The following is a 24,647-nucleotide window of genomic DNA, read 5'->3' on the forward strand; positions in this document are numbered from 1 at the left end:
GGTTTTTAGACTGAGTTTGAAAACAAACAATTACTGGAAAGCACCTGTCTGTAGATAATTACCCAGCAGGGGTTGTTTTTGACTTGGGGAAGGATGTTTGCAGAGAAGATACAGGTCAAAATTTATAAGGGTCAGGAGGCTTGTCTCATTGATGGCTGTCTATACGCATTTGGGATGTCAAACCAAAACAAAGGACATCTTTCCATATCTTTCCTTTCTTCTTCAAGAATTTGCAAGTATTTAACCCAAGCGTTTTTTTTGGTCTTTTTTTGTAATAGAGCTCCAAAATGCATATCCCTTTATTTTTCCGGTTAACTGGTGTGTGTGTGTGTGTGTGCCTGTGTGTGCGTGTGTGCGCATGTGTGAAAGGCTAAGGTAAAAAGGAAACTTTAATATTTCAATCTGTGTGTTTATGCTTTACTTTATTACTGGTTAAGACTTGTTTTATAATAAACTGATAGTGTTGCTGTTTCTTAAAGAAATCTGATTGGTGTGCTTTATTCTGGAATAAAGTCTTTGATTGACCATATCGGTAAGTGAGAAAAAAAAATAAATATATGTTGTGACCCATGGAGAAGTGGAACTAGAATAAACAGTGCACTCCTCCTGCCTCGGTCGAAACAGTAAGAAAATAAATAGTGTTTGTGTTGAATCCGAAAGTAAAGTCTACGGTTGACATTTAAAGAAGACTTAAGAACACTGTACAACACCACACCACTGTCCACACTCAGAGTGCCCTGAGGGGAGACCTCAGCTGTGGAGGTCAGCCTCTCTTCTTCCCTTTCAAGGCTCACTTGAACCTCCCTTCGCACCAGAGATGGATGAGGAGCTGGAGAAGGCTTCAGGCACCTTGTCCTTCTTTTACCTTGCCACTTCTGTGGTGAGCTCAAGGCCAAGGTGATGGTGTGCAGGTCTGTGCACATCTATGGAATCTGGTTCTCTATGAGGGTTGCCAACCTCTTAATGGAGGAAGCCATGCGATCACATGCCTGCCACCCATGGCATTATTGGACTACTCCAATGTCTGCTTATGGTTGTGCATTGCCTCTGGCATCTCCGCCAGATGTTGCCTTACCTCTCTCTGCAACTCCAGCATGCCCTGTGTTGTCGACACCAGAGGCTCGTAATCAGCCTAGGGCTCAGCATGGGCCAGGTCATTCACAGTCCTCTGACTTCAGAGGCCTCAGCTGTCTCAGCATCAGCCAGTTGCTTGGGCACGTGTGCGGTGCTGTCACCAGCTTGTGACCCTTATTCTAAAGACGAGCAGAAACCCACCGAGGTGAATATATCTGTGCTGGTGGAAGGTGCAGGAGAGTAATGGGATGGTACATCCTTCGACTGCTGATCCTCCTCAGAGGTGGCATTTTGCCCCCCCCTTCCACTGGAGTCTCCTGTGAACAGTGACCTGCATTAGAGAACACAAACGTATGGGTTAGGATGATCTTTTCATGCCAACATGTGTTATGGGATCTCCGGAAGTGATCTGTATGTTGACGGAAGTCAATCCTTACTCTCTTGTGCAGAGACTCCAGTCTCACCATGTACAATTGAGCAGCTGCTCTGTGTCCCCGCCAGCTCAAGTGCCTTCTCCTCAGCCGTGGAGAGAGGCCTGATGACATACGAGCATACGAATTAGGAGCAGGAGTAGGCCACTCAGCCCTTCGAGCCTGCTGCGCCATTAATAAGTTCATGGCTGAACTGATTGCTCCACATTTCCACCTACCCCCAATAACCTTTCACCCCCTTGCTTATCAAGAATCTATCTACTTCTGCCTTAAAAATATTCAAAGGTTCTGCTCCATCGCCTTTTGAGGAAGAGAATTCCAAAGACTCGTGACCCTCTGCGCAAAAAAATTTTTCATCTCTGTCTTAAATGGGCGACCCCTTATTTTTAAACAGTGACCCCTTGTTCTAAATTCTCTCACAAGAGGAAGCATCCTTTCCACATTCACCCTGTCAAGACCCCTCAGGATCTTATATGTTTCAATCAAGTCGCCCCTTACTCTTCTAAATTCCAGCGAATACAAGCCTAGCCTGTCCAACCTTTCCTTGTAAGACAGCCCGCCCATTCCAGGTATTATTCTAGTAAACCTTCTCTGTACTGCCTCCAATGCATTTACATCCTTCCTTAAATAAGGAGACCAGTACCATACACAGTACTCCAGATGAGGTCTCACCAATGCCCTGTAACGCTGAAGCATAACCTCCCTACTTTTTTATTCAATTCCCCTCAATAAACAAGAATATTCTATTGGCTTTCCTAATTATATGCGGTACCTGCATACTAACCTTTTGCGATTCATGCAGTAGAACACCCAGATCCCTCTGCATTGCAGAGCTCCGCAATCTCTCACCATTTAGATAATATGCTTCCTTTTTACTCTTCCTGCCAAATTGGACAATTTCACACTTCCCCACATTATATTCTATTTTCCCACTCACTTAACCTATCTATATCCCTTTGTAGCCCCCTTATGTCCTCTTCACAACTTACTTTCCTACCTATCTTTGTGTCATCAGCAAATTTAGCAACCATCTAAGTCATTTATATAAATTGTAAAAATTGAGGACCCAGCACAGGTATCTGTGGCACACCACTCGTTACATCTTGCCAACCAGAAAGTGACCCTATGCCTACTCTCTGTTTCCAGTTAGCTAGCCAATCTTCTATCCATGCCAATATGTTACCCCCTATACCATGGGCTTTTATTTTGTGCAATAACCTTTGATGTGGCACACTATCAAATGCCTTCTGGAAATCTAAGTACAATACATCCACCAGTTCCCCTTTATCCACAGCACATGCAACTCCCTTAAAGAACTCCAATAACTTGGTTAAACAGGATTTCCCTTTCACAAAACCATGTTGATTATGTCTGATTACCTTGAATTTTTCTAAATGCCCTGCTAATATGTCTTCACTAATAGCTTCTAACATTTTCCCGACGACAGATGTTAAGCTAACTGGCCTGTCGTTTCCTGCTTTCTGTCTCCCTCCCTTTTTGAATAAAGGAGTTACATTCACTATTTTCCAGTCTAGCGGAACCTTCCCCGAATCTAGGGAATTTTGGAAAATTAAAACTAATGCATCCACTATCTCACTAGCCACTTCTTTTAGGAGGAAGTCCATTAGGACCCAGGGACTTGTCAGCCCACAGCGAAAATAATTTGTTCAGTACCACTTCCCTGGTGATTGTAATTTTCTTGAGTTCCTCCCTCCCTTCCAATTCCTGACTTACAGCTAATACTGCGATGTTACTTGTATCCTCAATAGTGAAGACCGATGCAAAATATCTGTTCAATTCCTCTGCCATCTCCTTATTATACATTATTAATTCCGCAGACTCACTTTCTATTGGACCAATGCTCACTTTGTTAACTTTTCTTTTTATTAATATCTATAGAAACTCTATCTGTTTTTATATTTCTAGCTAGCTTTCTCTAATACTCTAATTTTACCTTCCTTATCAATCTTTTAGTCCTTCTTTGCTGTTTTTTATATTCTGTTCAATCTTCTGACCTGCCTCCCATCTTTGCGCAATTATAGGCTTTTTTAAAGTTTGATACTATCTTTAACTGTTTTAGTTAACAATGGATGGTGGGTCCCGCCCTTAGAATTTTTCTTTCTCATTGAAATGTATCTATTCTGTGTATTCTGAAATATCCCCTTAAATGTCTGCCACTGCATCTCTATTGACCTATACCTTAACCTAGTTTGCTAGTTCACTTTAGCGAGCTGGATCTCTCTGCCAGTCCATGATGTCTCTCTGCTGTTATGGGCCCTCTTGTCCTGCAAGTGGAAAGAGGAAAATAGTCATACTTCGCAGAGCTATCAACATGACAGTTCTGATAGTGGCAGCTCCTCGTCCGCTACTGGAGTTTCCTATATAGCTCATCCTCCCATCAGCTCTCAGGGAAGTTAATAGGGGTGAGCTGTGAAAGAGGGTGGCCTGTGGCCGGGATGCAGGGGGGTGCCCGTGCCTCCAGTATGTAAAGCAACCATTCGCCACGTGATTGCAGTGGAACGGCCATCCACATGACAATTGAGAACGGTGCCCATTCCTGATCCCACTCCCAGGACCAGTGGCCAGATGACTAAATTTAGCCCTAAAATTGAATTTGTGTAAAATAATAGTGGAATTCAATTGGCAGGAGTGGAGCAACAGAAGTGAATGCTCCTGGAGATTCTCATTTATCTGCAAATTTCCATTTTCCTCCAGGGATGTTCTTCATTATGGCAGAATATTGAGGACTTAACTGTACTTTTTAAAACAGACTTTCACAGTGACTTCCCCACTGAATCTACAGAATTCAACTCCAAAAGTAGACTGTGAGCTAATGCTGCAAGTGTCCAGTTGTAAGTCAGGAACTTCATTCAAGCCGAAGAGACCTGTGAAAATTTGCAAAATTAGAAGTCTGCAAATGTAGTGAAGTAGTCTACCAGTTAATAGTTATGTACCTCAAGGAATATAATAGCTCTCCTGAGCCCCTTAGGTAACTTAGTGTAGCTTTCCTAACAGCAGAGAAAGTGTGTTAACGATGTTCGCAGGGAGATCTGATGCCATAAAACATCCCATGAAAGTTACAGAAAAAGGGAAAGGAGATCAGAAAAAGACTTGGGGTAGGATTTTCCCTGCCAGCTACTGAACCTAGCCATTAGGCTGAAATATGAGTCAGAAGTCTGTACTGTGTGAGAAACAGTCACTCATTGTGACTTTGCCCAATTAATGGCCTCAGGGTAGACTTGACCATCCAATTAAGGACAGCAGGTGGGTTCTCAAAGCTGCAGCGCCAATCAGAGGCCTTCCAGCTTGTAAGGAGCAGGAGGCTGCAGTGGAAGGTAAGTAAAGGAGAGGGCGCTTCAACATGAGGTGCCCTCTTTCCAACTTTTTAAAATTGAGGCTAAAGAAATGGCTTTTGCAGCCAGGCCACTACTGTGGCAGCAGGTGGAGAGGGTGCTGGTGGTGGGAGGGGGGGCGGCTCTATAGGGTGAGCTGAGGCTGCTGCAGCACATAGGGAGGGACTCCAGGCCTGTCAGTCTGCCCTCGGGAGGCCACCTCCGAGCAGTTAAACTGACCCTCGCTGCATGCGGAAACCTGGAGGCCAACTGGAAAATCCCAGTTAGCCTCTTTTAATTGGCCTTAATTGGCCGTTAACTAGCTGGATCAGCTATCCTGCACATGTGGGTTGGTAGCCCTGCTGCGCCCCACCCACTATCCCACCTCTGTGAAAATGGATTGGGGATGGGATGCAACTGGGAACTGACACACAGGCTGGTGCTGCTATTTTTAGCACACACCTGTCTCTGATCCCATCCCCAGTGGGGGCTATAAATTAAGACTGATGATAGACTTGCTGCTTTTCACTGGTGCAGGAATAAACAAAGGAATTATTGCTAAGTCAATTGAGTACAAGTTGGAGAGTGTGTTGCTAAAGCTGTAAAGTCCTTTGGCCAGACCACACCTGGAACACTGTGTTAGTTTAGGTCAGGGTTACAAAGTCCACCCACTCGTCCTCGCTGTGCAACATGGGCAATGAGTAAGCAAAGGTCATTCAGAATAGGGTGAGGTACAGTGGGACACTTTATGAACTGGGCTGCTTCAGTTACTGTGAAGGCCTGTTAGGAACCCTAGAAATACTCAGTGGACGGGGCTCTGGCAAACAAGTCCTCAACGGTAGAACAGGTGGAGGAAGATGTGCCATCTGAAATATCTCAACGGCTGTTCTGGTGGACGAAGGCTGCAGCAGAACAAAACCCCACAATCATCTTGGTTTCCTTGTCATTGGAACAAGGTGCCGTTCTGTCAAGATACGTGTGGAGGTTGGTGTGCATCGGTTTCTCCACATTAAAAAATGCCAGGCATAGGCATCTGAAGCAGTCAGTGTAGAAATGCTGCAAGACCTGGACAATATCCAGGCTTGGGCTGATAAGTGGCAAGTAACATTCACGCCACACAAGTGCCAGGCAATGACCATCTCCAACAAGAGAGAATCTAACCATCTCCCCTTGACATTCAATGGCATTACCATCGCTGAATCCCCCACTATCAACATCCTAGGAGCTACCATTGACCAGAAACTGAACTGGAGTAGTCATATAAATACCGTGGCTACAAGAGCAGGTCAGAGGCTAGGAATCCTGTGGTGAGTAACTCACCTCCTGACTCCCCAAAGCCTGTCCACCATCTACAAGGCACAAGTCAGGAGTGTGATGGCATACTCTCCACTTGCCTGGATGGATGCAGCTCCAATAACACTCAAGAAGCTCGACACCATCCAGAACAAAGCAGCTCGCCTGATTGGCACACCATCCACAAACATTCACTCCCTCCACCACCGACACACAGTGGCAGCAGTGTGTACCATCTACAAGATGCACTGAAGCAACGCACCAAGGCTCCTTAGACAGCACCTTCCAAACCTGTGACCTCTCCAACTTCGAAGGACAAGAGCAGCAGATGCATGGGAACATTACCACCTGCAAGTTCCCGTCCAAGTCACACACCATCCTGACTTGGAACTACATCGCCGTTCCTTCACTGTCGCTGGGTCAAAATCCTGGAACTCCCATCCCAACAGCACTATGGGTGTACCTACCTCACATGGACTGCAGCAGTTCACCAGCGCCTTCTCAAGGGCAATTAGGGATGGGCAATAAATGCTGGCATAGCCAGTGATGCCCGCATCCCATGAATGAATTTTAAAAAAGCCCCTTGGCGACCAGCAAATGGCGACGGGAGCCAGGATTATGCCTAGAAGCTTCGAGGTGGCGGTTACAGGATGGGTCATCTAGCACTTGGATGAGGCAGCGGTGCTTTTCGGCAGCTGTAACTGTGACTGAGCAGCCTTCTTTAGGATCCACTCTGTTCACCCCTTATTGCGAAGGGAGCTAGAAAAGGTGCCCTAAACATAGTCTGCCTCACCTCTCCCGACTGGATAGCCGCAATCAGAGGGAACACCTTCTGCAGTAGAAACATACAAAAGACACAAGAAGTAAAGGTTGGGACCTGGAACATCAGGACCCTAATGGACAGACCCGTGAGTGAACGCCCAGAGCGTTGTATTGCATTTGTCGCCCGAGAACTCCGGCGATATGACATTGACATCATCACTCTGAGTGAGACCTGAGCTGGAAAGGGGCAGCTCAAGGAACATCGAGGTGGCTATACTTTCTTCCAGAAGGGAAAATCAGAAGAAGAATGCAAAATTCACAGAGTTGGATTTGCCATCAAGAATGAACTTGTTAACCAGCTTCATGAGTTCTCTCTTTGTCTTAAACTGACAAGGAGCCAAATTACCACTGTGATCAGTGCCGATGCTCCAACTCTAGATGCCAACGATGGTGGGGCTCCAACAGGCTTATTCTTCTCGGAGACGTCACTGCCATTTTTGGAAGAGATTCCAGTCTCTGGAATGCAACAGATGAGATGTCCATGAAGGATCAACCTCAAAGCTCTGAAGGATGAATTTAAAAGAGACTGATTCCAACAATGTCTTTGGGAAAAACTTACAAACTTCAATCAAGAACAGAAGAAGTGTCCACAGTGTTTGGGATGTCCTACGTCCAATATCATCAATGCCTGCAAAGATACACTTGGATTTTCTGTCAGGAAACATCAGGACTAGTTTGATGAAAATGATCAGGATATCAATGAATTGATTGATCACAAGCGCAAAGGTTTTCTGTGTCTGGCAGAATGATCCAAACTCAAAGCAAAAGAAACTGGCTTACCAACAAGCAAAGACAGAGGTACAAAGGAACACCCACAACATGAAAAACAGGTGGTGGGCCGACAAGGCAAAGGAAATTCAGCATCTCGCTGACATGAATGATACCCGTGGCTTCTTCGCTGCCACAAAAACCATTTATGGCCCAAGTACTTGAGGATCGGCTCCTTTGAGGCCTAAGGATGGGGGAGATCTGATCAAGGAAAGAGATGCTGTAAATGCCTGTTGGAGGGAGCATTTTGAAGACCTTTTCAATCGAGAATCCATTGTTGATGAGAGTGTTTTCAACTCCATCCCACAACATCCAGTTAGAGATGATCTCAGAACTCGGCCAACGCCTATGGAGGTGATGAAAGTTACCAAACAAAGAACAACAAAGTGACAGGAGGTGATGGAATCCCCATTGAAATCCTTAAGTACAGAGGAGAGGAACTAACATTACAGCGCCACGATCTCATCCTAGAGATCTGGAATGAAGAGGAGGTCCTGAATTATCTCAATGAAGCCATGATTGTGACAATCTTCAAGAAAGGGGACAAATCCAACTGTGGAAATTTCAGAGGCATCGCCCTGATTTCCATTGCAGGAAAGGTCATTACAAGAACCCTTCCGAACCAACTCATTACACATGCTGAAGAGCTACTCCCCGAATCTCAATGTGGGTTTAGGCCATCAAGAGGCACTGCTGACATGATTTTCACAGCTCGCCAACTACAAGAAAAATGTCATGCACAACATCAACCTCTCTACATTGCATTTTCTGTCTTGACAAATGCCTTTAACTGTCAATCATGAGGCACTCTGGATGTTTCTGTTGAATTATGGATGTCCTCCAAAATTCGTCACCATCCTTCACCTGCTTCATGATGATATGTGAGTGGTGATCCTTAGCAACAGATCCATTACAGACCACTTTGAAGTTAAGACAGGAGTTAAACAAGGTTGCGCCATCGCCCCAACTCTTTTTTCAATCTTCCTAGCTGCCATGCTCCGTCTGACTAGAGACAAGGGCCTGGATTTTACGCCTGGCAGATGGGAGCTGGCCATCAACGTAAACGTCGATGACGAACATGTTTCCGCCCAGCCTGGGGATCCATCCCGCATTTTATGGGTCCCCAGGCTTTAATTGGTCCGAGGTGGGACTTCCACCGCCTTGAGGGAGGAAGTCCCGCCTCATTGAGCTGCCGGTCAATCATCGGGCCGACAGCTCTTAGTCCCAGCAGTGCCACCGGGAGTGGTGGCAACTGCTGGGACTGCAGCCCAGCAGAGGACATGGAGCAAGGAGTGCAGGTAAGTTAGGGTTGCCTCGCCAGGGTAACTGGTCGCGTCCCAGCAAGGCAAGGGTGGTCGTTTGGCGGGGGTGGGGGGGGTTCGCCTGTTTGTCAGGGCTCACCCCCAGGGCACTGAGAGGTCACCAGCTTTGACTGGGTGGCCTTTCACGTCTTGGATGCCCACCTGCCATGGGTAAAATCCCCTTGGAGGTGGGCAAAGGCCGTTAAGTGGCCGTTAAGTGGCTGTTAAGTGGCCACTTAAGGGCCTTAATTGGCCTGTGGGGGGCAGCCCATTACTCCCCCCCCCCCGCCAGCCCACGCAAAGTGGGGCGGAGGCGGGAGTGGGTCGGGAAGGCCTCCCGGAGCCTCTCGCTTAATTTTACACCACCGCCCCATCGCCATCCGGCTCGCTGGGGTGACGTATAATTCCAGCCAAGCTCCCTGCTGAATGAATACTAAACTTGAGTATTGCTAAAAACATAGACATTTTGTCGAAGAGAATGCACCAGTTTATGGTGACTGGCAGTTAACTGCCAAGCTTTGTTTCAAATTTAAACCAGGCAGCTTGACTCTGATTGGTTAAGGCATTGCCCTGAGGAATGAACCAGTGAGTGGCTGTCACTTATTTTGTTTAGCTGAAACAGCAATGTGCATACATGTTCTTTCTGTCTGCAAAGAATAGGGCCTTGTGCATTAATATATATAGCTTCCAGTATGCACAAATGCAAGAAAAAAGTGTGAAAAAGAGTGCAAGATGAAAAGCTTCAACAAAATGTTTCTGTTTTTCCAGTTCTGTACTACCAAATAACTATTTGGATGCCAAACTATTTAATCTCAGATGATTCCAATCAAAAACTAAGAACTTCCTGACTTCAGTCATTGAGCTCCAATATGCTGATGGTGCTGCAGACTTTCAGAGAATTGACGTGTTTACTGAGGCATATAAGAAGATGGGACTTACACTCAACATTCAGAAGACCCAAGTCCTCCCTCAACAAGCTCCAAATGCACACACCCAAGCCCCATTGATTAGGACTCATATTCAGTGCCTGAAAAATGTGGAACACTTCCAGTATCTTGGGAGTTATCTTTCACAGAAGGCTGACATTGACAAAGAAATCCAGCATCACCTTAAATCTGCTGGTGTAGCCTTTGGCCATCTCAGGAAGCGAGTTTTTAAAGATTGCAACATCAAAACTGAAACCAAACTCATGTTCTACCATGCGGTCGGGATCCCTACCTTACAGTATGGGGCTGAAACATGGACAACGTATAGGAGGTACCTCAAAGCACTGGAGTCATATCATCAACGCTGCCTGTGGAAGATCCTACATATTAAGCGGGAGAACAAGTGCACCAACATCACTGTCCTCTCACAAGCAGGCACCACAAGCATCGAGGCTATGATTATCCATCATTAGCTTCGTTGGGTTGGTGATATAATTTGGATGTCATATACCAGGCTCCCAAAGCAGGTCTTCTTCTCCCAGCTCAGTCAGGGCAGAAACACCAGATGAGGACAAAAGAAGCACTTCAAGGATGTGCTGAAAGCTAACATGAAAAAATGCAACATTGACATCAACTCCTGGGAGACCATTTTCCCTGGACCGAACCAGATGGAGGCAGCGTCTGTGGGAAGGATCCCAGCATTTTGAGACCCAACGACAACAAAATGAAGAGGAAAAGCGAAAGCGGTGAAAATAACAAGCCATGACCCGAACTAATAATACCCGACCAGACATCCCACATGACAACAGATACCCTACGTGCCATAAAGTCTTTAGATCCCAAATCAGCCTCATCAGCCATTTTCAGACTGACAGAAGACAATCATCCTCGCCTGTGAGGGACAGCCGATATAATAATAATAGCTTAGGTCAGCAAAACATAAGGGAAATATTCAGGGCGTGGAGGCAATTCATGAGACCAATTATTTGGGTCAAAGGATTCAGGATTGAGGAAAAATAGGAGCGACTGGGCCACTTTAGCATGCTGTGGAGACAATGGAGATGGGATTTTATAGAAGTATGCAACACATACTTGTTAACAAAACTGAATTGGTAAATTTGAACAGGCAGTGGCTGCATGAAAACTGACTAAAGAACAGAAAGCAGAGAATTAAGGTTTCAGGTCTGTGTGACCTTTCATCAGAACTGGCAAAAGTTAGTAAAGGTTTTCAGCAAGTGAAAGAGGGTGGGAGAGGAAGAAGGACAAAAGAGACGGTCTGTGATAGGGTGGAGGGCAGGAAAGATTAAATGATAAAAGGTTTCATGGTACAAAGCCAAGGGCAGTGGAAATGGGACAAGTGAAGGAAAAAAGTGGCGCAGTGGTTAGCACAGCTCCAGCGACCCGGGTTCAATTCCAGGTACTGCCTGTGTGGAGTTTGCAAGTTCTCCCTGTGTCTGCGTGGGTTTCCTCCGGGTGCTCCGGTTTCCTCCCACAAGTCAAAGACTTGCAGGTTGATCGGTAAATTGGCCATTATAAATTACCTCTAGGATAGGTAGGTGGTAGGGAAATATAGGGACAGGTGGGATTGTGGTAGGAATATGGCATTAGTATAGAATTAGTATAAATGGGTGGTTGATGGTCGGCACAGACTTGGTGGGCTGAAGGGCCTGTTTCAGTGCTGTATCTGTAAAATAAAAAAATTAAAAAATAAAAGGTGTGACTGGATGAGATATAAATGGCAGGATAGCAGCCATCCAAACACAAAGTAAAGAGATTAAGAAAGAAGCAAAGGTTGGCGGGGGGGTGTGGGGGGGAGAACAAAGAACCAGAAAAAACACAAAAAAATTAAAAAATGGAGGCCGAGGTAACTGTTTTTTTCTGTTTTGTTTGTTCACCCCCACCACCCACTCCCCCCCGCCCCCCCCCCATGCCCCCAGCCGAGACTATCATTACGGACAATGGACTGCAGTTTGTTTTCAGTCAGTTCACTACAGAAGCTACAGAACTCACTACCATCTGATATCTCAATACAACCCGCAATCGAATGGTGACATTGAACATTTTAACAGGGTGACCAAGGACAGTTTGAGAGGACAATGTTTGAACAATCCATTGATATTCTACTTCAACATATTGATCCGCCCTACACTTTCTGACCAGAAAGACACTGGCCAAATTTATGATTGGCCGCAACATTCGTGTGCTGCTGACCATTCTTCAGCTGTCACTGCTATCCAACACAAATGACAGAGCGAAAGCTCAAGAAGTCGCGAAGTTACAAGGCAAAGTAGAAACGTGCTCCAAAAAGCGAACATGCGCAAGGAAAGCATGATTCACAGTTGGAGACTGGGTCCGCATCAAATCCAAATCGCAACCGCAAGCTCACATCATCTCTATCACCACTTAAGCAGATCAAATGAATGCTTGGTATCAATGCTTATCTCTTGGATGACAGCGCCAACTAGAATGCGAGATGTTTGGTTGTGAGCCAACTAGGAGATTTCCATGAGTGTAACTGAGAGGATACATTTCCTTTTCTGATTCACGATTGTGATGTTGATCATATACTGCATCAACATGATTGTGCTGGACCACAACCATCTTGGCACCTTTATAGGCCACCTCCGTATCTCAAAGATTATTTCTGTACTTAGAGGAACAAACGGACTTGAAGAAATGACTCAATATTTACCTGTTTGATGCTTTTGAAGGTTTAATTCAAAATAACCTCCATAGTCTACAAGAGGGAAAATACATTGTGTTTGATTGCTCAGTGTTGATTGCTCTGTGTTGTGTTTGTAAGACTGCTCACTGTGCTGTCAGTCAACCCTGAGGGGATGTGGTTCCAAAAACGAAACTCAGACAGGTCCGGACAGCCATCTGAATAAAGCCTACACACACACACACAGATTGTGAGCCTAGTTTCTTCATACTTGGGGTACGCAACATAACAATTGGCAGTGGGTCGCTCCACCTCCAGAACGCGACATTATTTTTAAAAGGAGGCTGAGAGGAAGGGAATGGTGACCAAGCACACCTCCAATTAAGTGCCTGTTGAACTCATTGAGGAGCTCATTAACTGGCTTGTCAGCAGCAGTTTTCAATTTTTAAAAGAAGGGAACAGGGAGAATGCCATGTCTGGAACACGGCAGGGTGTACAAGTCATAAACAATGTAAACAAGTGGTAAACTCAGCTGTTCCAAAGGTGCCACAGAGTAGTCATTGCTGGAGCTGGAAGACTTGCTTTTCTCAGTGGTGAGTGGTAGAAATCCAGAGAGGGAAGTGAAGCCACTGGCATCACCTGGGCACCTGGGGTTGGCAGAGGAAGGCCTGGTGAACCCACAAAGGCCAGTTGAGGGAGGTCAGTTGGGAACAGACTACTCTGACATTGGACAGAGCAGCCACGATGGGCTGCAGCAGATGCAACCTCCTGGACAGCAGGAAGCCAGAGGGTAAAGGAACACGATCTATCTTAAAACTAATTCAAACAATTTAAGATGTCATATATACTTGCATAGCAGAGCAAACTTTCTTCTTTTATTAATCGTATTGAGACAATGGGCAGCATTTTGCATTTTGGGTTAGGACCCCAACATCAGGGTCAAATGCAGGTCCCGACATCACTCTGTGTTGGGAGCAGTCACCCAACATGGATTTTGTCTTGATGGGCTAAATAATGGCCAGACATTTCGAGGTCGCGCTTGCCATCCAACTAAAGACACCAGGCAGGCTCTTGAAGCTGCAGGGCCAATAAGAGGCCCTCCAACACAGAAGGAGCTGCAGCCTGCTGTTGCAGATAAGAGAGAGAGGATCTCGAGATGCTCTCTCAACTTTAAAAGGTTTGAAATAAAAAATGGGCACAGCTGCTGGACCACCATTGTGGAGGGGGAGCCTCTCCACAAGGTGATCTGCGGCCAGCTTTGGACGGGTAGGCAAGGGGTGCCGGGGGTTGGGCGAATGCTGAATTTGTAGGTGGTGAAACATGGCTTCAGAGTTTTCCTGAAGGACGGACCCCCGTTCCCCCCACCCCCACTGGGTCTGCTGCCGGGAGGCTGTCTCCAGGCAGCTGCCATGCTCCCGACACTGCAGGGGTGGCCCTTCAGGCCAAATGGAAAATTCCAGTGTGCCTTTGATCATTGGCCTTAATTGGCTTTTCAATTATTTCAACAAGCTACCCACCACTTCCAGGTTGGTAGACATTCCACCCCCGATCTGGCCTCTGGGAAAATGGCTTGGGAGTGGGATGGTGCCAGCAAACCGGCACGCCGGCCAGCGTTGCAAAAATACACACCCGCCTGCTCGCCTCTGTTCCTGCCCCCATATTGAGGCGAAACTCCTGCCCAATATGCCCAAAGGGTGACCTCTCTATAGACAATGAAGGTCAGATGGTCTTCCCTGATGAGTTAACTTGAGATCCATCTTAACTGAGGGTTCAGGGAATTTATTTTTCAATGAGCCTTTATATCTGGTGCACTTGCAGGTGAGAATACCAAGATTTTTCTGATAGCAGATTAAGCTGTCAAAACTCTGGGTGAAGATGTAATAAAAATAGATTTTTTATTTCAACAACAACCACCACCACACCTTGCATTTATATAATGCCTTTAATGTAGAATAATGTCTGAAATTGCTTCACAAAGGCATAATCAAACAAAAAAAATCTCAATAGGCTTTCATATCTGAACCATATCATGAATAGCCAGGGTTTAAAAAGTAGGCAACACCTGCCCTTTTACCTCCTCCCTTCTCAACGTCCAGGGCTCTAAACACTCCTTCCAAGTGAAACAGTGATTTACTTGTACTTCTTTCGATTTAGTATTCTGCATTCACTGCTCACAATGTGGTCTACTCGACAATGAGGAGATTAAACATAGACTGGGTGACCACTTTGCAGAACACCTCCATTCAGTCCATCTGCTAGCACAACACCAAGCTTCCTGTCGCATGTCATTTCAATTCTCCACCTTGCTCTCACTCTGGCCTTTCTGTCTTTGGCCTGCTGCAGTGTTCCAATGAAGCTCAATGCAAGCTTGAGGAACAGCACCTCATCTTTCGACTGGGCACTTTACAGGCTTCTGGACTCAACATTCAGTTCAACAATTATATCAAAACCTCGACCTCCATTTTTTTCTTTCTTGTTTTTTATTGCTGGTTCATTTTTATGCCCTCCCCCAAACACCTTGTTTCATTCTTAATCCCTTTACTTTGTGTTTGGATGGCAGCAATCCTGTCATTTAAAACCCGCCTTGGCTTTGTATCATGAAACCTTTTGTCATTTAATCTTTCCTGCCCTCCACCCTATCACAGACCTTCCCTTTTGTTCTTCTTCCCCTCTCCCCTTTTTAACTTGCTCAAAGTCTATTGCATTTCTATCTTTTGACAGTCTGATGAAAGGTCACAGAACTGCAACATTGGCTGGGGCTTTATGCTGGCGGCAGGGATCTCGACATCTGGAAAAAGCAACACCGAGAACCCTGTGTCGCCTCTTCTGTGGAAGGTCAACCAAATCTAGTGTCAATTTGGCACTTAAGTGGGCAGCGGTGGGCCTTGCACGGGATCAAGGACTCCAGCGACGGAAGTTATGCCCTCGGAGAGCGGCCGGCCAATCAGAGGCTGGCGGCTCTTCTACTGAGCAGCTGCTGTCGGTGGAGTACGTATCCGAGGCCCAGGAGCGTCACAGGATCCAGGCCACAGGTAGGTCAGGGCAGGAGGGGTCTCGCTGGATGGGGGATGCAGCGGAGGGGGTGCAGTGGAGTGGCTCTCAGGGGCTATCCCTTCCCGATGCCAGGTCCCTTGTTCAGTTGCTATGTGTCTTTTAATGAGGGTCACTGCCATCCTTTCCAGAGCGGGGAAGCAGGTTGCTTAGCTTTTCGTACTGTGCTTCCTATGTGACGACAGGGCCACCGGCCGCATGGCTAATTGCAGTGGCGGTGGAATGAGGCCCTTAATTGGGCATTAATTGCCCAGTTAAGGGCCTCAATTGGCAGCAGGACGGGAAGGCCATTCACAGGCTTTCCCGCCCAGAATTAATTTTGGTGGAGGCGCGAAGGCGGCAGGGAACCACCATCACCATCCCACCCGATTCTATGCTCTCCCCGCCTCCAAATCCGCTGCAAGGGAGAGCATAAAACATCTCCCATTAACTCTGTTTTTCCCTCCCCAGACTCTGCCTGACCTACTGAGTAATTCCAACATTTTCTGTTTTTTTTCCAAAGGAGGATGTTGTTTAGCTCATTCCAATATGGTGGACCGGGGCACTCTGAATATGGTGGACTGTGGCACTCTGAATATGGTGGACTGGGGGACTCTGAAAATGGTGGACTGGGGGACTCTGAATATGGTGGACCGGGACACTCAGAATATGGTGGACCGCGGCACTCAGAATATGGTGGACTGGGGCACTCTGAATATGGTGGACCGGGGCACTCTGAATATGGTGGACTGGGGAGCTCTGAATATGGTGGACCGGGGCACTCAGAATATGGTGGACCGGGGCACTCAGAATATGGTGGACTGGGGCACTCTAAATATGATGGACTGGGGCACTCTGAATATGGTGGACCGGGGCACTCTGAATATGGTGGACTGGGGCGCTCTGAATATGGTGGACCGGGGCACTCAGAATATGGTGGACCGGGGCACTCAGAATATGGTGGACTGGGGCACTCTGAATATGGTGGACTGGGGCACTCAGAATATGGTGGACTGGGGCACTCAGAATACGGTGGACCGGGGCACTCAGAATATGGTGGACCGGGGCACTCTGAATATGGTGGACTGGGGCACTCAGAATATGGTGGACTGGGGCACTCTGAATATGGTGGACCGGAGCACTCTGAAGATGGTGGACTGGGGGACTCTGAATATGGTGGACCGGGGCACTCTGAAAATGGTGGACCGGGGCACTCTGAAAATGCTGGACCGGGGCCCTCTGAATATGGTGAACTGAAGCACTCTGAAGGTAGTCGTCCCGGGCACTTTGAAGTTGGTGGAACAGGGCACTCTGAATATGGTGGACCGGGGCACTCTGAATATGGTGGACTGGAGCACTCTGAATATGGTGGACAAAGGCACTCTGAAGGTAGTGGACCAGGCCACTCTGAATATGGTGGACCGGGGCCCTCTGAATATGTTGGACTGGAGCACTCTGAATATGGTGGACCAAGGCACTCTGAAGGTGGTGGACCAGGCCACTCTGAATATGGTGGACCAGGGCACTCTGAATATGGTGGACCGGGGCACTCTGAATATGGTGGACCAGGGCACTCTGAATATGGTGGACTGGAGCACTCTGAATATGGTGGACCAAGGCACTCTGAAGGTGGTGGACCAGGCCAATCTGAATATGGTGGACTGGGGCACTCTGAATATGGTGGACCAGGGCACTCTGAATATGGTGGACCAGGGCACTCTGAATGTGTTGGACCAGGGCACTCTGAATATGGTGGACCAGGGCACTCTGAATATGGTGGACCAGGGCACTCTGAATATGGAGAACTGGAGCACTCTGAATATGGTAGACCAAGGCACTCTGAAGGTGGTGGACCAGGCCACTCTGAATATGGTGGACCGGGGCACTCTGAATATGGTGGACCGGGGCACTCTGAATATGGTGGACCAGGGCACTCTGAATATGGTGGACCAGGGCACTCTGAATATGGTGGACTGGAGCACTCTCAGTATGGTGGACCAAGGCACTCTGAAGGTGGTGGACCAGGGCACTCTGAATATGGTGGACCGGGGTACTCTGAATATGGTGGACAAGGGCACTCTGAATATGGTGGACTGGAGCACTCTGAGTATGGTGGACCAAGGCACTCTGAAGGTGGTGGACCAGGCCACTCTGAATATGGTGGACTGGAGCACTCTGAGTATGGTGGACCAAGGCACTCTGAAGGTGGTGGACCAGGCCACTCTGAATATGGTGGACTGGAGCACTCTGAATATGGTGGACCAAGGCACTCTGAAGGTGGTGGACCAGGGCACTCTGAAAATGGTGGACCGGGGCACTCTGAATATGGTGGACCAGGGCACTCTGAAAATGGTGCACCGGGCCACTCTGAATATGGTGGACCAGGGCACTCTGAATATGGTGGACCAGGGCACTTTGAAAATGGTGGACCGGCGCACTCTGAAAATGGTGGACCAGGGCACCCTTAAAATGGTGCACCGGGGCACTCTGAATATGGTGGACCGGGGCACTCTGAATATGGTGGACCGGGGCACTCTGAATATGGTGGACTGGAGCACTCTGAAAATGGTGGGCTGGGGCACTCTGAAAATGGTGGACTGGAGCACTCTGAAAATGGTGGACCAGGGCACTCTGAATATGGTGGACCAGGGAATTCTGAAGGTGTTGGACCAGGGCTCTCTGAATATGGTGGACTAGGGCTCTCTGAATATGGTGGAACAGGGAACTCTTGAAGGTGTTGGACCAGGGCACTCTGAATATGGTGGACCGGGGCACTCTGAAGGTGATGGACCAGGGCACTCTGAATATGGTGGACCGGGGCACTCTGAAGGTGGTGGACCGGGGCACTCTGAAGGTGGTGGACCGGGGCACTCTGAAGGTGGTGGACCGGGGCACTCTGAATCTGGTGGACCGGGGCACTCTGAAGGTGGTGGACCAGGGCACACTGAATATGGTGGACCAGGGAACTCTCAAGGTGTTGGACCAGGGCTCTCTGAATATGTTGGACCGGGGCACTCTGAAGGTGTTGGACCAGGGCTCTCTGAATATGGTGGACCAGGGCACTCTGAAGGTGGTGGACCAGGGCACTCTGAATATGGTGGACCGGGGCACTCTGAAGGTGTTGGACAAGGGCTCTCTGAATATGGTGGACCAGGGAACTCTGAAAATGGTGGACCAGGGCACTCTGAATATGGTGGACCAGGGAACTCTGAAGGTGTTGGACCAGGGTTCTCTGAATATGGTGGACCAGGGAACTCTGAAAATGGTGCAGCAGGGAACTCTGAAGGTGGTGGACTAGGGCACTCTGAAAATGGTGGACCGGGGCACTCTGAATATGGTGGACCAGGGCACTCTGAAAATGGTGCACCGGGACACTCTGAATATGGTGGACCAGGGCACTCTGAATATGGTGGACCAGGGCACTTTGAAAATGGTGGACCGGGGCACTCTGAAAATGGTGGACCAGGGCACTCTGAATATGGTGGACCGGGGCCCTCTGAATATGGTGGTCTGGAGCACTCTGAATATGGTGGACCAAGGCACTCTGAAGGTGGTGGACCCGGCCACCCTGAATATGGTGGACCGGGGCCCTCTGAATATGTTGGACTGGAGCACTCTGAATATGGTGGACCAAGGCACTCTGAAGGTGGTGGACCAGGCCACTCTGAATATGGTGGACCAGGGCACTCTGAATATGGTGGACCGGGGCACTCTGAATATGGTGGACCAGGGCACTTTGAAAATAGTGGACCGGGGCACTCTGAAAATGGTGGACCAGGGCACTCTGAATATGGTGGACCGGGGCCCTCTGAATATGGTGGTCTGGAGCACTCTGAATATGGTGGACCAGGGCACTCTGAATGTGTTGGACCAGGGCACTCTGAATATGGTGGACCAGGGCACTCTGAATATGGTGGACCAGGGCACTCTGAATATGGAGAACTGGAGCACTCTGAATATGGTAGACCAAGGCACTCTGAAGGTGGTGGACCAGGCCACTCTGAATATGGTGGACCAGGGCACTCTGAATATGGTGGACCGGGGCACTCTGAATATGGTGGACCAGGGCACTCTGAATATGGTGGACCAGGGCACTCTGAATATGGTGGACTGGAGCACTCTCAGTATGGTGGACCAAGGCACTCTGAAGGTGGTGGACCAGGGCAGTCTGAATATGGTGGACCGGGGTACTCTGAATATGGTGGACAAGGGCACTCTGAATATGGTGGACTGGAGCACTCTGAGTATGGTGGACCAAGGCACTCTGAAGGTGGTGGACCAGGCCACTCTGAATATGGTGGACTGGAGCACTCTGAGTATGGTGGACCAAGGCACTCTGAAGGTGGTGGACCAGGGCACTCTGAAAATGGTGGACCGGGGCACTCTGAATATGGTGGACCAGGGCACTCTGAAAATGGTGCACCGGGCCACTCTGAATATGGTGGACCAGGGCACTCTGAATATGGTGGACCAGGGCACTTTGAAAATGGTGGACCGGCGCACTCTGAAAATGGTGGACCAGGGCACCCTTAAAATGGTGCACCGGGGCACTCTGAATATGGTGGACCGGGGCACTCTGAATATGGTGGACCGGGGCACTCTGAATATGGTGGACTGGAGCACTCTGAAAATGGTGGGCTGGGGCACTCTGAAAATGGTGGACTGGAGCACTCTGAAAATGGTGGACCAGGGCACTCTGAATATGGTGGACCAGGGAATTCTGAAGGTGTTGGACCAGGGCTCTCTGAATATGGTGGACTAGGGCTCTCTGAATATGGTGGAACAGGGAACTCTTGAAGGTGTTGGACCAGGGCACTCTGAATATGGTGGACCGGGGCACTCTGAAGGTGATGGACCAGGGCACTCTGAATATGGTGGACCGGGGCACTCTGAAGGTGGTGGACCGGGGCACTCTGAAGGTGGTGGACCGGGGCACTCTGAATCTGGTGGACCGGGGCACTCTGAAGGTGGTGGACCAGGGCACACTGAATATGGTGGACCAGGGAACTCTCAAGGTGTTGGACCAGGGCTCTCTGAATATGTTGGACCGGGGCACTCTGAAGGTGTTGGACCAGGGCTCTCTGAATATGGTGGACCAGGGCACTCTGAAGGTGGTGGACCAGGGCACTCTGAATATGGTGGACCGGGGCACTCTGAAGGTGTTGGACAAGGGCTCTCTGAATATGGTGGACCAGGGAACTCTGAAAATGGTGGACCAGGGCACTCTGAATATGGTGGACCAGGGAACTCTGAAGGTGTTGGACCAGGGTTCTCTGAATATGGTGGACCAGGGAACTCTGAAAATGGTGCAGCAGGGAACTCTGAAGGTGGTGGACTAGGGCACTCTGAAAATGGTGGACCGGGGCACTCTGAATATGGTGGACCAGGGCACTCTGAAAATGGTGCACCGGGACACTCTGAATATGGTGGACCAGGGCACTCTGAATATGGTGGACCAGGGCACTTTGAAAATGGTGGACTGGGGCACTCTGAAAATGGTGGACCAGGGCACTCTGAATATGGTGGACCGGGGCCCTCTGAATATGGTGGTCTGGAGCACTCTGAATATGGTGGACCAAGGCACTCTGAAGGTGGTGGACCCGGCCACCCTGAATATGGTGGACCGGGGCCCTCTGAATATGTTGGACTGGAGCACTCTGAATATGGTGGACCAAGGCACTCTGAAGGTGGTGGACCAGGCCACTCTGAATATGGTGGACCAGGGCACTCTGAATATGGTGGACCGGGGCACTCTGAATATGGTGGACCGGGGCACTTTGAAAATAGTGGACCGGGGCACTCTGAAAATGGTGGACCAGGGCACTCTGAATATGGTGGACCGGGGCCCTCTGAATATGGTGGTCTGGAGCACTCTGAATATGGTGGACCAGGGCACTCTGAATGTGTTGGACCAGGGCACTCTGAATATGGTGGACCAGGGCACTCTGAATATGGTGGACCAGGGCACTCTGAATATGGAGAACTGGAGCACTCTGAATATGGTAGACCAAGGCACTCTGAAGGTGGTGGACCAGGCCACTCTGAATATGGTGGACCAGGGCACTCTGAATATGGTGGACCGGGGCACTCTGAATATGGTGGACCAGGGCACTCTGAATATGGTGGACCAGGGCACTCTGAATATGGTGGACTGGAGCACTCTCAGTATGGTGGACCAAGGCACTCTGAAGGTGGTGGACCAGGGCACTCTGAATATGGTGGACCGGGGTACTCTGAATATGGTGGACAAGGGCACTCTGAATATGGTGGACTGGAGCACTCTGAGTATGGTGGACCAAGGCACTCTGAAGGTGGTGGACCAGGCCACTCTGAATATGGTGGACTGGAGCACTCTGAGTATGGTGGACCAAGGCACTCTGAAGGTGGTGGACCAGGCCACTCTGAATATGGTGGACTGGAGCACTCTGAATATGGTGGACCAAGGCACTCTGAAGGTGGTGGACCAGGGCACTCTGAAAATGGTGGACCGGGGCACTCTGAATATGGTGGACCAGGGCACTCTGAAAATGGTGCACCGGGCCACTCTGAATATGGTGGACCAGGGCACTCTGAATATGGTGGACCAGGGCACTTTGAAAATGGTGGACCGGCGCACTCTGAAAATGGTGGACCAGGGCACCCTTAAAATGGTGCACCGGGGCACTCTGAATATGGTGGACCGGGGCACTCTGAATATGGTGGACCGGGGCACTCTGAATATGGTGGACTGGAGCACTCTGAAAATGGTGGGCTGGGGCACTCTGAAAATGGTGGACTGGAGCACTCTGAAAATGGTGGACCAGGGCACTCTGAATATGGTGGACCAGGGAATTCTGAAGGTGTTGGACCAGGGCTCTCTGAATATGGTGGACTAGGGCTCTCTGAATATGGTGGAACAGGGAACTCTTGAAGGTGTTGGACCAGGGCACTCTGAATATGGTGGACCGGGGCACTCTGAAGGTGATGGACCAGGGCACTCTGAATATGGTGGACCGGGGCACTCTGAAGGTGGTGGACCGGGGCACTCTGAAGGTGGTGGACCGGGGCACTCTGAATCTGGTGGACCGGGGCACTCTGAAGGTGGTGGACCAGGGCACACTGAATATGGTGGACCAGGGAACTCTCAAGGTGTTGGACCAGGGCTCTCTGAATATGTTGGACCGGGGCACTCTGAAGGTGTTGGACCAGGGCTCTCTGAATATGGTGGACCAGGGCACTCTGAAGGTGGTGGACCAGGGCACTCTGAATATGGTGGACCGGGGCACTCTGAAGGTGTTGGACAAGGGCTCTCTGAATATGGTGGACCAGGGAACTCTGAAAATGGTGGACCAGGGCACTCTGAATATGGTGGACCAGGGAACTCTGAAGGTGTTGGACCAGGGTTCTCTGAATATGGTGGACCAGGGAACTCTGAAAATGGTGCAGCAGGGAACTCTGAAGGTGGTGGACTAGGGCACTCTGAAAATGGTGGACCGGGGCACTCTGAATATGGTGGACCAGGGCACTCTGAAAATGGTGCACCGGGACACTCTGAATATGGTGGACCAGGGCACTCTGAATATGGTGGACCAGGGCACTTTGAAAATGGTGGACCGGGGCACTCTGAAAATGGTGGACCAGGGCACTCTGAATATGGTGGACCGGGGCCCTCTGAATATGGTGGTCTGGAGCACTCTGAATATGGTGGACCAAGGCACTCTGAAGGTGGTGGACCCGGCCACCCTGAATATGGTGGACCGGGGCCCTCTGAATATGTTGGACTGGAGCACTCTGAATATGGTGGACCAAGGCACTCTGAAGGTGGTGGACCAGGCCACTCTGAATATGGTGGACCAGGGCACTCTGAATATGGTGGACCGGGGCACTCTGAATATGGTGGACCAGGGCACTTTGAAAATAGTGGACCGGGGCACTCTGAAAATGGTGGACCAGGGCACTCTGAATATGGTGGACCGGGGCCCTCTGAATATGGTGGTCTGGAGCACTCTGAATATGGTGGACCAGGGCACTCTGAATGTGTTGGACCAGGGCACTCTGAATATGGTGGACCAGGGCACTCTGAATATGGTGGACCAGGGCACTCTGAATATGGAGAACTGGAGCACTCTGAATATGGTAGACCAAGGCACTCTGAAGGTGGTGGACCAGGCCACTCTGAATATGGTGGACCAGGGCACTCTGAATATGGTGGACCGGGGCACTCTGAATATGGTGGACCAGGGCACTCTGAATATGGTGGACCAGGGCACTCTGAATATGGTGGACTGGAGCACTCTCAGTATGGTGGACCAAGGCACTCTGAAGGTGGTGGACCAGGGCACTCTGAATATGGTGGACCGGGGTACTCTGAATATGGTGGACAAGGGCACTCTGAATATGGTGGACTGGAGCACTCTGAGTATGGTGGACCAAGGCACTCTGAAGGTGGTGGACCAGGCCACTCTGAATATGGTGGACTGGAGCACTCTGAGTATGGTGGACCAAGGCACTCTGAAGGTGGTGGACCAGGCCACTCTGAATATGGTGGACTGGAGCACTCTGAATATGGTGGACCAAGGCACTCTGAAGGTGGTGGACCAGGGCACTCTGAAAATGGTGGACCGGGGCACTCTGAATATGGTGGACCAGGGCACTCTGAATATGGTGGACCAGGGCACTCTGAAAATGGTGCACCGGGACACTCTGAATATGGTGGACCAGGGCACTCTGAATATGGTGGACCAGGGCACTTTGAAAATGGTGGACCGGCGCACTCTGAAAATGGTGGACCAGGGCACCCTTAAAATGGTGCACCGGGGCACTCTGAATATGGTGGACCGGGGCACTCTGAATATGGTGGACCGGGGCACTCTGAATATGGTGGACTGGAGCACTCTGAAAATGGTGGGCTGGGGCACTCTGAAAATGGTGGACTGGAGCACTCTGAAAATGGTGGACCAGGGCACTCTGAATATGGTGGACCAGGGAATTCTGAAGGTGTTGGACCAGGGCTCTCTGAATATGGTGGA

Source organism: Heterodontus francisci, chromosome 15, assembly GCF_036365525.1.
Source record: "Heterodontus francisci isolate sHetFra1 chromosome 15, sHetFra1.hap1, whole genome shotgun sequence".
NCBI classification, from domain to species: domain Eukaryota; kingdom Metazoa; phylum Chordata; class Chondrichthyes; order Heterodontiformes; family Heterodontidae; genus Heterodontus; species Heterodontus francisci.